This window comes from Limulus polyphemus, unplaced genomic scaffold, assembly GCF_000517525.1.
Source record: "Limulus polyphemus unplaced genomic scaffold, Limulus_polyphemus-2.1.2 Scaffold159, whole genome shotgun sequence".
NCBI lineage: Eukaryota > Metazoa > Arthropoda > Merostomata > Xiphosura > Limulidae > Limulus > Limulus polyphemus.
This window is the reverse complement of record NW_013665769.1, coordinates 674,593-683,224: the sequence shown is the minus strand read 5'-3', so window position 1 is coordinate 683,224 and position 8,632 is coordinate 674,593. Positions and strand designations below refer to the sequence as shown.

Here is an 8,632-nt window from a genome sequence, read left to right as displayed (position 1 = left end):
GGAAACAATCTCATTTTTATTGAATTGAATATAAAATAATCGTTGTTTTTAAACAAAAATTTTTTTGTAGTTTTCAAAATCTGCTTCTAATAAAGGTATGATTTTTTATGAAGACTTATTAAAGCAAATTCTGAAATGAGCTAAAAACAACAGCACAATGAAAACCACGTTACAGCTACTAATCATTTTGTAGTTAAAACAAAGTTTTTATAAAAATATAGAAAAGTTAAAACAAACCTCACAACTGACACAAAAACTTGTTATATATATAAAACCATTCTTTTACAGCTACCTGAAAAGCTGCTTCTAATAGGAAAGCATACTAAAGCTGCTATTTCACACCTAACCAAAAATACTCCTTAGAAATAAACATATTAAAACTACTATTTCAAAACGAATCAAAGATATTTCTGACAATAAACCAAGTAAGTATATTAAAGTCGCTATATTATGGCCAACAAAGAAATATTCCTGCCAAATTAGCATTCTAAAATCACCGTTTCACAGCTAATAAAAAATACTTCTGATAAATAAGCATACAAAAGCCACTTTTTTTTATAACCAAGAAACACTCCTGCCAACTAAGCATGCTAAAGTAACTGTTTCACAGCTAACGGAAAATGCATTTGATAAATATTCAAACGAAAATCACTATTTCATGGTTAACTTATGACAAATAAGCATACTAAAGTCAGCATTTTAGAGCTGAAACAATATCATATACTATTTCCAAATATCATAAAATAGTGTTTATAATAGAAAAGCATAGCAAACTTACTATATAAGAGTTAACACGAAAATTATTTCTGATTTCATGAATAACAATATTAGGCAACATTTATATAAGAACCGTGTTGCAAATTTAAGAATATTTGAATGTATGTCCATATCTATATATATTAGTCTATTACAAATATTTTTTCATATCTAAACCACCGCTAGATGTCGACTCTAGCTTAACAACTGTTGCTATATCAACTGATCATGTCATAATATTATAAAATGACTATCACTATAGATGTATCTTCTGTGTAATGTCATGTGTTCTCCTTTATTATATTCGACATCTAATTGTACACAAATCTTATAATGTGACTTGTCAAGTAACATGTTTTCTAGTAACATATTTTTAGATTTTTCCACTCTTATTCAACGTAAATATAAAATTCAAGGTTTTGCATGTTTAGAGTTTATTCATGGATTGATGTGTTTGTTTTCTACTCATTCAGTGAAATAGTATCTGTAGAATAAAATACAATTTTTCAAACGTTATGTCTAATTTTTGAGTGATCTGGTAAATATCGACGCAATAGTTTTCTCTTGAATTACGTTTTCAGTTATATCCGCCCACCATAGGAATTCGCACTTGATAATATTTCTAAAAACTATAACAAAATTATAGTTTAACTTGTATAATGACAAGCTTAAAAATCAAAATTTTTAGCTTCCATAAAGCAATAACTGTTGTGCATAATATAACACGATGAAAATGTTTTAGCTTTCGTGGTTAATTCCCTACAATCTTGTGAGTCTAATCATTAATTAGTATTTTTAAATAATTAGCTGTTAATTAGTAATTAGTCTCATCCAACGTTTACAGAAACCTCCCAATACTATAAACCGTAATAAACGGAAGTAGGCCACCATTAACAGAATCTTGAAAAAGTATACTCAAAAAAGGACTAAATTTTGCCCCAACATAACAAAACACCACATTAGACATAGCTACGCCCACGGAAGACACAATTTACAGTTTAACAGACAAGAAGAATTCCAAATAAAGATATGGTTTAGAAATGTAATCATACAATAAAAATATCACTCAATTAGAAACAAAAACTGCACTTAGAAATATGAATAAAGGTGACACTGTAACAATCTTCCCAACATAATAAAGTTATGTACAAAAAAGAATACTTTATCAAACTTCAAACTCTAGTTCAATATGGCCACTTTACGAAGGTCGAGTGTAACACAACTACTAGCCAGGAAAAGAAAAGTAACCAACTCCTCAAGAAACATTAGAAATAACTTGGAATAGAAACAGTTATGTAACTAACAGCACACAACAGAATCACCCCACAAAGCTACTGTTTATCTGAAATTAAAAAAGATGGCTACTCTCTCCGGCCCATAGTTAACTGCAGATGTTCACAATGCCACTTATTAGCTATATATCTGGTAATTATAATATCAACATTAGCAGGTAAAACATCTTCACATGTTAACAGCTCAACCTTCTTTACGAATATCATAAAAATAACAGCAGTGACCTCACGAGCCACAATGATCCCCTTCGAGTAATCCAACCTCATCGCTAACGTATCAATCCCGACACGCTTAAAAATGACAGAATTTTTAAGAGATGTACCCAACTGACAATAATCAAACTCACAACCTTTTGTAACAACGAATCCTACTTTCAAATTAAAAAAAAATACTACAAACAACAAGAAAACCTAGCTATGAGGTCACCACTATCAACAGTATTTACTAACCTACACATATAATATTTCGAGGTTAACGCCACCAAAACAGCCGTTTTACGACATAAGATTTGGCTCAGATATGTTGGTGATACATTCGCAATATAGTCACACATAACAGACAACGTCCTGTCGTACAATTCACGATGGAAATGGGAAAAGATAAGCTCCCATTTCTTAACGTTATGGCTACCAAAACACATAACTCATATACCACAGGAGTTCACAGGAACCCATAGACACGGCTAAATACCTCGAATATAAATATAATCAACCCAACAGTATAAAGACAGGCATCACTGACTACCGAATTTTAAGAATAAACAAGATTTGCAATATCAAATCAGCTACAAAATAGGAAGAAAGCCACATCAGTACAACCCTCATTGACAATGGACACTTGGAACACATTATAATGAGAAAATAAAAACGATAAACACCAAGAATAGGCAGTAAGATACACAACCACATCCTCCCGTGTCAAATGTTTCTCTGAAAACATACAAAGAATACATAAACAGCATAAATTCAAAATAGTATACAAAGATGACAGCCCAGTAGAATCACAATTAGTACACACCAAGCCACTTAAAGACCCAGTGATGAGAAAAAATACCATTTACAACACTCCTTGTGAATTGAAGCTTCAACATGTTGGAAAAACAAAAAGATCAACAAAAGTTAGAGTTGGGGAGCATAAAAGACATACAAGATTGTCTGACACCAATATATCTGTAATAAATCATCACGTCAGAAAAAAATACCATACAATAAATTGTAATAATTCTTAACTAACACTGTATGAATAACACACGAGAAGAAAGATAAAGTAAGCCTTCGACATTAGTAATCTATTATTATGTAATTATTTAAAAGTTACTAATGAATAATTAGACTGAGTTGTTCGTATAGACTGTAAACATGACAGTGAGTGATATCTCATCGCTACAAAACGTTCTTGCTAGTAACATTTAGAATGACTATAATGTTTAAATAGAAATGTCCGTCAACGTGGCTAAATTTCGTTAGATAATATAGAAGTGTATAGACTTTTGTGAGGGGTGAGGGCATTTTCCTCAAAATACCGTGTATATTTCTCTTCATAATCTATACAAAGGTAGAAATCTGTATTATGCAATACCTACAGAATGTATTTTGTAACCATAGTAATAATGTAGAACATGTATTATAGGACATACTTCGTAACCGTGGGGAACCTTTTTACAGGTAAGGAAATAAATTTACAACTAATTGTTTTCTTTGGAAATCATAATAAGGCTCCAATAGAATAAAAGTTTAGTAACATGACTTATTTAGATACCCGTGGTGGGCAGAGCACAGATAGCCCATTGTGCAGTTTTGTGCTTAATTACAAACAAAAATATCCACCCATTCAGTTTTTATTTCCTGGCTACATCCTTGATGCTTATAAAAATTGGTTATTCTTTCGTCTTAAACTTTGTTTTAAAGGCATAAGACACTGTGTATTCATATATGTGAAGTGGAATTTTCAACCCGAACAGCACCTTGTGCACACATGAGTGAAAAGGCCTAGTGAGAGACCACTATAGTTCACGTCTAATCATCCCTAATTTTGGATTTCTGTCCAGAGAGAAGACAGAAAGTCAGAAGAACCCGCTACACATGGTCTTCCTTCGACTCCTTGGATTTATTAACAAATTTAAAAATGAAGTTGGTTCATATTCTAATTTTTATGAAACAACGATAACTTCGTTGTAATAAAAACCGTATTTCATATAACTGAACTGAAAAATCTTTGACTAATCTTAAAGAAATTGTAGTACACGGTTATTTAATAGTTTTACCTTAAAAATATGATCGTAACATTTGAAAATTTGTTTGTTGGAAGTTAAGCACAAAGCTACACAAAGGGCTATCTGTGCTCTGCCCACCACGGGTATCGAAATCCGGTTTCTAGCGTTGTAAGTCCGCGGACATACCGCTGTGCCACTGGGGAGCCGTAACATTTGAAGAAATACTGTACGTACCTAAGAGGTTAACGTGTACACAAATCCAAGCTTAGTTGATAAACTTTGTTTTTCTTTTATAAATAAAAAATATAGTTTACACAGTAGTATACCGGTCTGTATTTGTCTCAACGAAAATGCCTTAGTGGGGGATGGGGTCTCAGAGAGGGGATATCACAAGATGTTGTCTAGTGAGAAGGGGGGTTTAAAGGAAGAAGATCACGTATTTGTGATGCCATAAGGATTTAAAGATGCATCTAATTCAATATTCGATCCACCAAAGAAGTACAAGTTCCTTGTGAGTCCACCAGAGGGGTTGATAGTTCATGCTAGCTCCACAAAAATAATCATGGATTCTTATTCTAATATTGAATATATTGTTCATTACGATGATTATTAAATAAATCAATTAAGTATTATTTCTATTTGAATGATAATTTGTTTTCATTTATCTATATCAGTGGGTAAAACGTTATTATCAATTTTAATTAAAAAATAAGATTATTCACGCATTTATCAATATAATTATAGCTAGATTATTTATTCAACGGATGTATATATGACCCGGTTCGTGATAACAAAAATGAACTTTGATGTCATAATGAACTTTGTTTTGACATCGATTGTAAAATTTCAAACACAATCTTTATTATTCATGCAGTATCGTTTTGGCCAACATTCTATTTTGTAATTACATTTTAATATATACGTATCAAATAATGAGCAAAGCATTTTAATAGATAGAAAATAACATTTATGCTTCACTAGGTTTGTTAGTTTGACTTTACTATATAATGTTTTCATGACTTATTCGCGTGATTATCCTTACACTAGTTTATCTTGCATTTCAATCTATGTTGCATTGAAAACTAAGATGTATGATAAAAATCATCTTAACTGAATATTTTTTTCACAATCTACTTAATTTGTTCATTGCAGATTCAAAATCATAGGAGTGTAAAAATAGCACTTCAGATCCATCTTTTGTCTCCCACAAAATACTACCCAAGAGGCCTTTCATTTAATACCAGAACTCGTTAAAAATAGAGTTGAGCGATGAAATACAAAGGATAGTATTTTCCTATTCCAGCCCGGGGGGGGGGGGGCTCGCAGGAGATTACTCCCTCTATTCGGCCAATAGTTGAAAATAATAACGAAAATTCAAAAACCAGAAATGGTAGTCAAAAATGGTGATCTGAAATGGTCCAGGATCTTTGGTAAATGTAATATGGACATATTGATGTAGTTTACTCTAAGTGATATGTGTGGGTATTTTTCGGATGAGGTGGGGGTGGAAGTCTCAGTCATGGAAGCCCAGATATATTAAGAGACTGGAGAGATAGAAGTGGGGAGATGAGATATGTGAGAAACCTCATGGTGGAAGGGACATGGTATGCAAGTTTAAGAGATGATCAGCAGATGCTAAAACCTTCTGTAGAGAGTGCACTGTGGTGGCAAGAACATCAGAGAAGATCGCATTCATAACTAATACGAAGCTACTGAATTTCACATGTATTCTGTAAAACAATATATTCGCCTCTGATCTTGAGTCTGTAATGGACAAATTACGAGAAATGTGAAGAAAAAAAAACACAAAGTTTGCTATAATTTGATATAGCTGGAAAAAGTTATGCACCATCTAACAAATTTTCACTTTTTCAAGTTAGTTACTTCTCACACATTTATTTCTCTGTGAACGTATGTTGAGTTTTACATATTCTGAAAACAAGTTTTGATTATTTTTATTAGAAGATGAGCTATGAGCTAAAACGTTGTGCACAATCTAACTTCAGGATTATATACTTCCAACATACGCAGCAAGAGCTCTCTTTCAAGTCCATATACGCCATATATACAGTCTTAGATTATTTCAGAAATAATTTTGTTGCTGACACTGTATGTTCTAATAGTCTGAGTTCTCCAGCATTGCTTTTATAATGAAAAGACAACTTTCTTGTTAACAATACCAATGTGCTATAGGTTGCAAGAACAGAGCAAAAAGACGTCCAGAAAAGCAACATGTAGCAACGTTTCCGTAAGACAGGGTTCATAACAATTGGGATGTTGGTCAGTGGAGTCATCAGATCAAACTCATTTTGATACGCAGAGAGTCAATCATACACCAAGAATTTAATGGCCAACACAGTGGTCTGATTTAAGTCTGATGACAAATATGTGGATGATAATGAATCGTCATGTTAACAAGTCTGCTCATTCAAAAGGAAAACGTGAATTTACAGAGGCAGCTATTGCCTATTGGAATCATACGATTACCAAAAGCTTCTTGAAAGCATGCCACCGAGATGTGATAGACGAATAATATTTTACAAAGTGTTAAATGTGTATGCCATATAATGGACAATATTACAGTATTTAGGTTTAAACTTTAAGTTTATATCTGTTCTCATGGAAGTTTTTATGACATTATATGTTTTCACTTTAAATAAAGATAGCTAAACTATTTAATGTTAACTTCTTATCAAAGTGTTCCCCAGTGGGACAGCGGTAAGTCTTCGGATTTACAACGCTAAAATCAAATGTTCGATTCCCCTCGGTGGACACAGCAGATAACCTGATGTGGCTTTGTTCTAATAAAACACACACACTAAGCAAGATACCTACCTAGATCAGAACTACAAGTATATATAATAATAATGACCATAGCTAATTAAATATACTCTCCAACCGATATTTCTTATCATGATTAGGGCGTATTGTTTCATCAATTGGATACGCTCGCTGTTAACGATATTTTCGGTTGTAAGCTCAATTATATCGCGGAAGGTTCGGTCACAAAAAATTAGTTCCAAATCCGCATAATAAACAAACAGCGTTTTCGCAATGTTAAAATGATTTGCACCAATGAATTTAGTTTGCAATTTCCGTTTAGAATGTGTATGGTTTATTATATAATTGCAAACAAATAATTTTTTGAAAAGCCCCTCCCCAAAAAAAAAGAAATAAAAACGTGTTAAGGGGGCGCAGGAAGTTTGCTAGATAGCGTTTCTGTTATCAAGTAAAATTATCTATAATTTACTTTACCAATAAGCTATTAAACTCTATATTCCATATGAAACATTTTATGCAAACTAAAGTCAAAATTATGAAATTGTCAAAATGAAAAACTATAGAAGTAACATTTTCAAACCAGTTTCTTTAACATATAAATCATATTAACTAACCAGAATACGTATCTAACACTTTCCATTATATACTTTGTCAAAACGCACTCTATGTTGATATAACGCATATAATATATTCATAAATCTGTGTTATTTTCCCTAGAACTTATGTAAAACCAGGACTTTAACAGATTGTTGTGATCTCTCATCATTATCATGTTTCTCATAGAGAACTCGTCCTACAGATTCAAATCTGACAAAACTTTATGATTTTCCAGCAAAAATATTTGATAAAAATTATGAAATTGCTTTAATCACCTACCAATAGAAACGCTATTAACCTATTTCTTAAACTGTCACCTAAATCCACACCATGACATTTGCACAAGGCTAGCCATAGATGTACTTACTAATCGCCTTGTCGTACTTATTATCGCTCTGGACAGAACGCGGATAAGCTCAGAAGGCTAGCTGAGCAGATATCCTCATAGGATAAAATTCCTCAAGGGGACTTGGTTATCATTCATTAACCACAGAAGGATGGACAGTTGAGTTGATCAATGACACCCTCGACCAGAATTGAACTCGCAACTGACGTACTAACACTCAATTGTTCAACCAATGAGCCAAAGTGGCCGCTTAACCCTTATCCACTAATACTTTATTTTCTCAGTCGAGTGTTCTTGTGACATGGGCTAAAGTTCAAAGGAGGGAGGGGTGCTATTCATAGCATATTCCAGGACCTTTTGTCTCATAAAATTAAGAAGTCTGTTTTGCATTAATCTCGTAAGAGTGGATTCTGATTTTATGTGTAATAATAACTCAAACTCAAAAGTCTGACAAATTGTTTCAAATGTATTATAGTTTAACAATTTGTCATGGACATTTTGAGAGTGTACATATTATATGTAGTCATTTTATTTTAATCTACACTGAACGTATGATTTCAAATTTGATTTACACGTGGTACACGTTCGTTTATAGTTGTAATTTAATTTAAACACGAAATATATACACATATGCTTGTATTTTTGAA

General features: G+C 32.5%; 1 long non-coding RNA gene across 1 annotated transcript; it reads left to right on the top strand.

Moving 5' to 3' along the window:
• The first annotated feature begins 2,193 nt into the window (after positions 1-2,193).
• Positions 2,194-5,512, top strand: LOC111084897. Its single transcript, XR_002609782.1, has 3 exons — positions 2,194-2,206; positions 2,267-2,268; positions 5,431-5,512. It is a non-coding gene; the product is annotated as an uncharacterized LOC111084897 (long non-coding RNA).
• Positions 5,513-8,632: the final 3,120 nt, after the last annotated feature.